We start from the raw sequence: 6,847 nt of genomic DNA on the forward strand, positions 1-6,847 counted from the left end.
CGCGCGCGCGCGCGCACGCACACGCACGCATACAAGGTGTCTCATTTTTATTATTCCAATATCTCAAAACAGATGAAAGATACAAGAAAACGTTTCAGACAAAAGTTGTAAGATTCGAAGGGGAACACAAGAGAATAAGAGAATACTATTGGTTTAATCTTAGCTCTCTTGACGCCGCCAAGATCAGATCAAGGTTGCATTGACTTTGGCGGCGCTATCCAAGGTCAAATCAATGGTACTCTCTTATCCTCTTATGTTCCCCTTCGAATCTTATAACTTTTGTCTGAAACCGTTTTTTCGTATCTCCCATATTTTTCAAGATATTTGTCTGGGGCAATTAAAATGGGACGTTTTGTGTGTGAGAAATATATTTTTGGTTTCAATTATTTTCCAGAATACGCTACTAAAACATTATGCGATAATCGTGACGCACACACAAATGTATAATTTATGACACACACACACACACACACACACACACATACACACACACACACACAGAGATATATATAAAATTAATTATATAATATATTATTAATAGAATATGTACCAATAAAACTTTTTTTTAAAGAGCTATTGGCTGCATGTGAACTGTATGATTTAATTATAATCTGTTGAGAGCAACGGAAGCATGTTCCAAGCATCGTAATCGGGCGATAAAAGTACAGGTAGAACGAAGGGCGAAAGATTTACGAAGCGTGGTCGTAAACGAAGTTTACGTTCGTTCCTTTCTGTTTCGCGATTAATTTTCATCGAGTGCCCGCCGTTATCCGTGATTGCCGATATTACGCTATCCTTTACCGTACAAGCGATTAAACTCACATCGAGCCTTGAATTAATGTCGCCCCACCCCCTTCCGCGACCTCTTGGTGCGTATGTACCGTATTATCTCGAGACGCGCGATTGGCACGGAATATATAATGAAAGAGTAAGGCTCGGTGTGTGTGTGTGTGTGTGTGTGTGTTGTGTGTGTGTGTGAGACGCGTATCGCGACTAGGAAAAGGGAAAAGAGAAAATTCGACCGAGCTCTCTTCCTCCGTTGGCCTTATCGCGCTCCATTTTTCTTCCGAACCCTTCAATTTCAAATTTTGGGCGTCGGTCATGCCACTACGCAGGCTCCGTAGCGACAAATTACTGGCCGCCACAGGCAAAAAGTTTATCGCGACCATAAAGGAGCGTAACTTTGCCTCCCGCAGAATGTCCCACAAGACGTGTAGATCTCTCTACGAATCTCCATATAATAGGGAACATTTCAGATAAATAAAAGTTATCCATAGAAATCAAAATAGATTTTTTTAATGCAATTTTAATTCGTAGAACTAAGATAACATAAAAAAATTTTTAAAAATAATACTTTTTAAATTCTCGAACTATAAAATGTATATTCTTCCGTCTCTCATTTCTGGTTAAAAAATATTCTTGAGAGTATCATAAATGTTTCACTTTTATGTTACCAATTCTGAGTTCCTTTTTAGATAGCAAAAGAAATTTGTGTACAGTCTATAAGAATTCGCAATAAAATTGAAATAGCTTTTATAGATAGTATCTCAGCAAATATAATACGATACATAAATATAAATACCAAAAGAAAACGGATGTCAAAATGCTAATATATTAATTAAAAATATTAAGTAAAAATCGCAAACGTTTCAACTCATTTTTTAGCCATCATCAGTATACTTGTAAAAATCAAAATTGATCATACATGACGATAAATAAGTAATAATGAATGAATGGTCATAAATTTGCGTCCAACAACAAATACATAACTCTCAGGAATATTAGGTCTATAAATTAATTTTCACATAAAACTAAACAAAATTATACTGTCAAAATCAATCTTAATTACTTTCATGATCGGGTCCTATCTTGGGGACTCGCCCTCATAAAATCATTTCATTAGAACACGGGTAGAAGATACCTATAATGCTGCGCTTTTTATTCTATTCTATATAGGGTTTTTAATTATGAAAAATAGAAATCCGCCGTATTCATGGTGATGATGGTGCTGTTTGCAAGTGAAAGATTCTTTTCGAACCCATTATAAACAGATAATGCTAATTCGTGAAGAATGAATCCTTTTTTTCAATCCATCATCCATGTTATAATCAATGGTAAAATAAAAGAAATTCTTGTAAGCGACGATGATTAAAGATTGCGTTTCTAAAATATCAGGTTTCTAAAACGTAGCCCTACGCGTACTCGTCCTTTCGTCGGGACGGAAACGCATGCGATTCACAATAATAGTAACGAAAAAAAGGAGAATAAAAGGAATGGAGCACAACACGCTGTATAATCCGCTGGGGTAACATCGGAAAAATTCCGCTGGCGGAAAAATACAAGAGAATATTTTCCCCGCGCTGATGCAAGAGATTACGAAGCTGTGCATCACATAACGAAATGGAAAGAATATTACAAGAGAGCGCGCATCCCTTTCCGCCCCTTTATTTTTTCTAATATTGCAAGAACAAAAATGAGAATGACGCGAGCAACGCGTTTTTAGAATTAGCGCCGATAATAAGACCTCCGCGCCGGTGCAATTAGCCCCGCCTTCCTTCTCTCTTCCCTCCCCGTCTCTCCGTTTATCCTTTGATTGCGCGAATTTCCCGTTCTTTAATCTCGTCTTCCCGCGTATCTTCCGCGTTTTACGCCGCGCGTCTCACTTTTATTTTCCATTTACTCTAGAAACGTCGACGTTAAAACGCGAATCCGCCACTCGAAGAAAAACGGACGGAAGCAGCCTCCCCCCCCCCCCCCCGGACACAGACAACGCACGTGTGCCGCGTCTACAATTTCTTCTTATTTAAAGTAATTAATTTTCACTGAGCGAGCGTCAATTTCTTCCCGCTTATCCACTTTAAGTTTACTTCGACGCGAACAAATCGTATCGTATTTTTCTCTCACGGCTAAACTCTTACTTATCGCGGCGTTTTCACTTTTCTCCGCGTAACCGTACCGCGGAAATCGTACGTATAGAGAGACGCCTCTCGCGTGCGCCACCGCGGGATTTCCTTTATTTCCATACGACACCGGCGCAGCACGTCGCGCCCGCGCTCCCGTTTCTCCCCTCCCCCCTCCTCCCCTCCTCTTCCCCGGTCGACTTACGGTACGGTATCGCATACACTACATTATGCGGTATATAGACACGGTGCCGGCGGGTGTACATAGCCACGGAGCGGCGCTTATTGTACGAGGATAATCGATAACAAGAATAACAATAATAACGCGATAAATTCGCCTCGGCTCCCCGAGCTTCCGGGGGGCTTCCCCTCTTCGCCATGCTGCGTCGCGGGTGCACGAAAGCTCCCCCATTCTCGCCATCGGGCTGCAAGAGCCGCTTTTGCCGCTTCTCCCCCCCTCCTCCCTCCCCATTTCTCCTCCTTTCCCACAAAAGTGCCTAGTAGCGTATATCGCATTATTTTGCATACCGAGAAAGAGTACCGCGGGCTTTATTACCCCCGTTTGCCTCGCCTCGCCTCGCCTCGCCACGCTACACTGCGCCGCGCCGAGTCGAGATTACATCGTATCGGCCCGAAAATTATGTGTGTACGATCCACGTAAAATATTTGCCCGCCATAACGCCGCCTATCCGCGACGTATCTCGCGATGAGCATTATACCTACGGCACACGGCGGGCGCTCCTCTTCTGCTGCTCGAGGGTTCAGATTATCCCGTGTAAACGGTATAGAAGAAGCCCGGGGATCTTGACTTTGGGATTCTCACGGCTTCCGTGATCGCCGAGAGAATAGGATACGGCTTCCCTCCTTAGGTATTCTTTTGCTAAAATTTCTATATATGAATGTATAACTGAACGTTTAATTCGGATATTCAAACAACTGTAACATTCGGTGGAGATTTCTTATTATTGAGAGCCGTCCTCCTCGTGAAATAGAACCCTCAACCAATTTCGCAACAGTAAACGTGGTGAATGGCTGATGAACAAAAATCGAAAGTGGTCACGCGAGCGATCGCCGGAGATTTTTCAACTTTATCAGGGGTCGCGATATCAAGAATAAAATTCTCGACGAAGCAAATATAATATATGAATATATATATATATATATATATATGTGTGTATATATTTACTTCGTATTAACTTCCGTTGCGGTGTTATAATGTGAGAAATCTTATTTCTATTCTTATTTCCTATTCTGAAAATCTTTAAATCTTCTTCGAACAAAAACGTTTGCACCTGCTGCTGATCCGTCAATCGAAGATCATTTTCAATTCCGTGCAATATTACTATCGGCGAAATTTACGTTGATCATTCACGAGAACCAAAGTCTACCGAGTCGAGATATCGAGCGTTCTACCGATCGTATATGTGCGATTTGTTAGATTTTCGTTTCTTACTTATACACCGTGTGGTTGGGGTCATGATCTAGAAAGATAGATAGCAATCAAGATGAATAAACTATGAGTGTGTGGGTACAATTTTTGTCGTCGGAGGTGAATCGCTCTTTTACGTTCAACACGTACGGGAATACAAGATGTGAAGAGTAAAGAGCAAATATTCGTCAAATGTATTCAAATATTCTGAGCAAATTAAACACATTTGAAAAGGTACTTCTGAACAAACGGAAAAAGAGCTGTCCTTTTCATTTGCTAATTGCTCGTTTGAGGATGGCTCAAATTTCCAGCCAAAACGTCCAGTGTGTTAACTTTTGCAACTTAATCGTCAATGTTATTAAGTCATTAAATTACGTATGGTTGTTGTAATATTGTAATATTGTTGGTAAAAACCTAGATTTTGTATTTTTCTGTTGATTCTTTTTCTCATGTTTGATACTCAAAAATATTTTTGGTAATAAATTATTTACAGATTTCAATATGTTATTCGGCATTATTGAGATGTTTATAAAATGCTTATAAGCATCAATAATTATTAAATTGCTAAGTTAATTTGTGATTTTACTACCGTAGTTTAATTGGACTACACAGGTACTACAAAATTTATATAGTATTATTTAAATACTTAAGATCCAGCTTGTCCGTTATAAAGGCTTCTTTCCCTTCTTGTGATATTCAAAAAATTATAATTCGCAGCATGTTATTTTGTATAGTCAAAAAGACTTGTTTTCTTACAAATCTACAAATGCGCCGAGTTCTTCCCGTAGATCTTATGTAGAAATCAAATAAAATTTTGTTATATATGTAGCAGTTTTATTATAAAATCACAAAGTAGATCGCTGACGAAAACTTTGAAGAAAGCTTATAACCTACATTTGATTGTTATAAATTGGAAACCGAAATAAAAGTTGAATTCCAAATGTGTGCACGTTGTTATGTACCTCTTCTCGTATGATTGAAAGAAAAGAGAAGAAAAACTTAATATAGGTGCACGTTTCGCGATGTAAAAGTGATTGAAGGAAAATACACTAGATATTTCTATTAAAAATGACGTTCTGATAAATACTACGATAACAAAAAAGTTTGTACGTTTTTATTGGCAGTTTTAGATATTCAGTGAGTCGCAAACGGATTAAAAGCCATCTTGTTTATCTTTGATAACCTTCACGTTGTAAAACAGAAATGTCTGTATATCAATTATCAAGTAAGTTATCAAGGCACATCTTATTAGTTAAAAACTGGGCACGCTGTTCATCACGCTCTCCCCAACACCCTTTTTACCGTTTCCATTGTTATTTCGAAAGATACACGAAATGATCCGCGTACAAATATGAAGGTAAATAAACTTATTACGCATTGACAGCTCACGCTGAGATATATCCACCGAGCTGATGCAACACGCTGCACATATTGTATTCTATTCCTTATTCCTCTCGCGTATATTATTCTTTCATCATGTCACGGCCCCGCGCATCCCGGTGGAATTCATCGTCAGAGGTGGACGCGACGGACGCGACCTGGCGGGCTCCCTCGTGGCGGTCGCCGCGGCGAATTAACGCGCGTTAAACTAACGTAAAAATATATTCCGTGGCCGGCGGCATCTCACGCGGGGACGCCCGGCGATATGTCTGAATTACGTCGACGTGGACGTCGTTCCGCGAGTGACGTATATACAAAAACGCGATACGTTGGCGCGCTTATTTTTTTCTTTCGGCGGAGGGGGGGAGGAGAGAGAGAGAGAGGGAGAGGGAGATCGTAAAGGGAGCAACCGAGCGTGAAGCGACCGCGATTTTGCCGTGTCGCCCCGTCATTTTCATAACGGCGAAAATTGCGACTGGGGAGCGAGACTGAAGCCGTATAGCGTATCGAGCTCGTCTCCGCTCGGCTCGGCTCACGGCTCTCGCCAAGAACGGCGAAATTAATTATCGCTGGAAATACAGCGCGCTCGCGCTCGTTCGCTCGGAAGCTCGTCTGTTCAGCGTGAGCACGGGACACGTACGTGCGTGTATAACGTTCGTACAATGGAGCGCGTTAATGGGCGCCGCGCCGCGCCGTTGCAGTTATCATCCCTCCCTAGACCGACGGCGGCGGTGGCGTAGCCCACGGCGCACTTATTACCCGCCGCCACCCTCTCGAGCGTGCCTATTCTGTCATGTACACGCGGAACTGCACGAGGTGCGTGTCGAAAGTCCCGGACGAACTTCTCGACGAATCCGGGCGCCGCTGCAATGTTTCCACCGCCGAAAATTTTGGCCGACGCTCGAATTTTCTCTCGTCGTTCTCGAGAGAGGGAAGTCGCGAGTTTCCAATAATTATCTACATTTACGCAGAGAAAAAACGCGACAGTGGCAATTGTAACAGGGTAAGTAACATACATGTTGAATTTTATGTAAATTAATGTACATACGAACTGATGCACGTAGTTGAATAATTCAACTATTTTACAGTTGCAATAACTGTAAGATAATTCAAACACATACGTATATATATATATATA

The 6,847-nt window shown here is 41.2% G+C and overlaps 1 protein-coding gene across 1 annotated transcript in view; it reads right to left on the minus strand.

Moving 5' to 3' along the window:
- Positions 1 to 6,847, minus strand: part of LOC108755535 — a 137,388-nt gene that overhangs the window by 94,441 nt on the left and 36,100 nt on the right. The gene's annotated exons all lie outside the window — the stretch shown is intronic.

Source organism: Trachymyrmex septentrionalis, unplaced genomic scaffold (assembly GCF_001594115.1).
Source record: "Trachymyrmex septentrionalis isolate Tsep2-gDNA-1 unplaced genomic scaffold, Tsep1.0 scaffold88, whole genome shotgun sequence".
Taxonomy (NCBI): Eukaryota; Metazoa; Arthropoda; class Insecta; order Hymenoptera; family Formicidae; genus Trachymyrmex; species Trachymyrmex septentrionalis.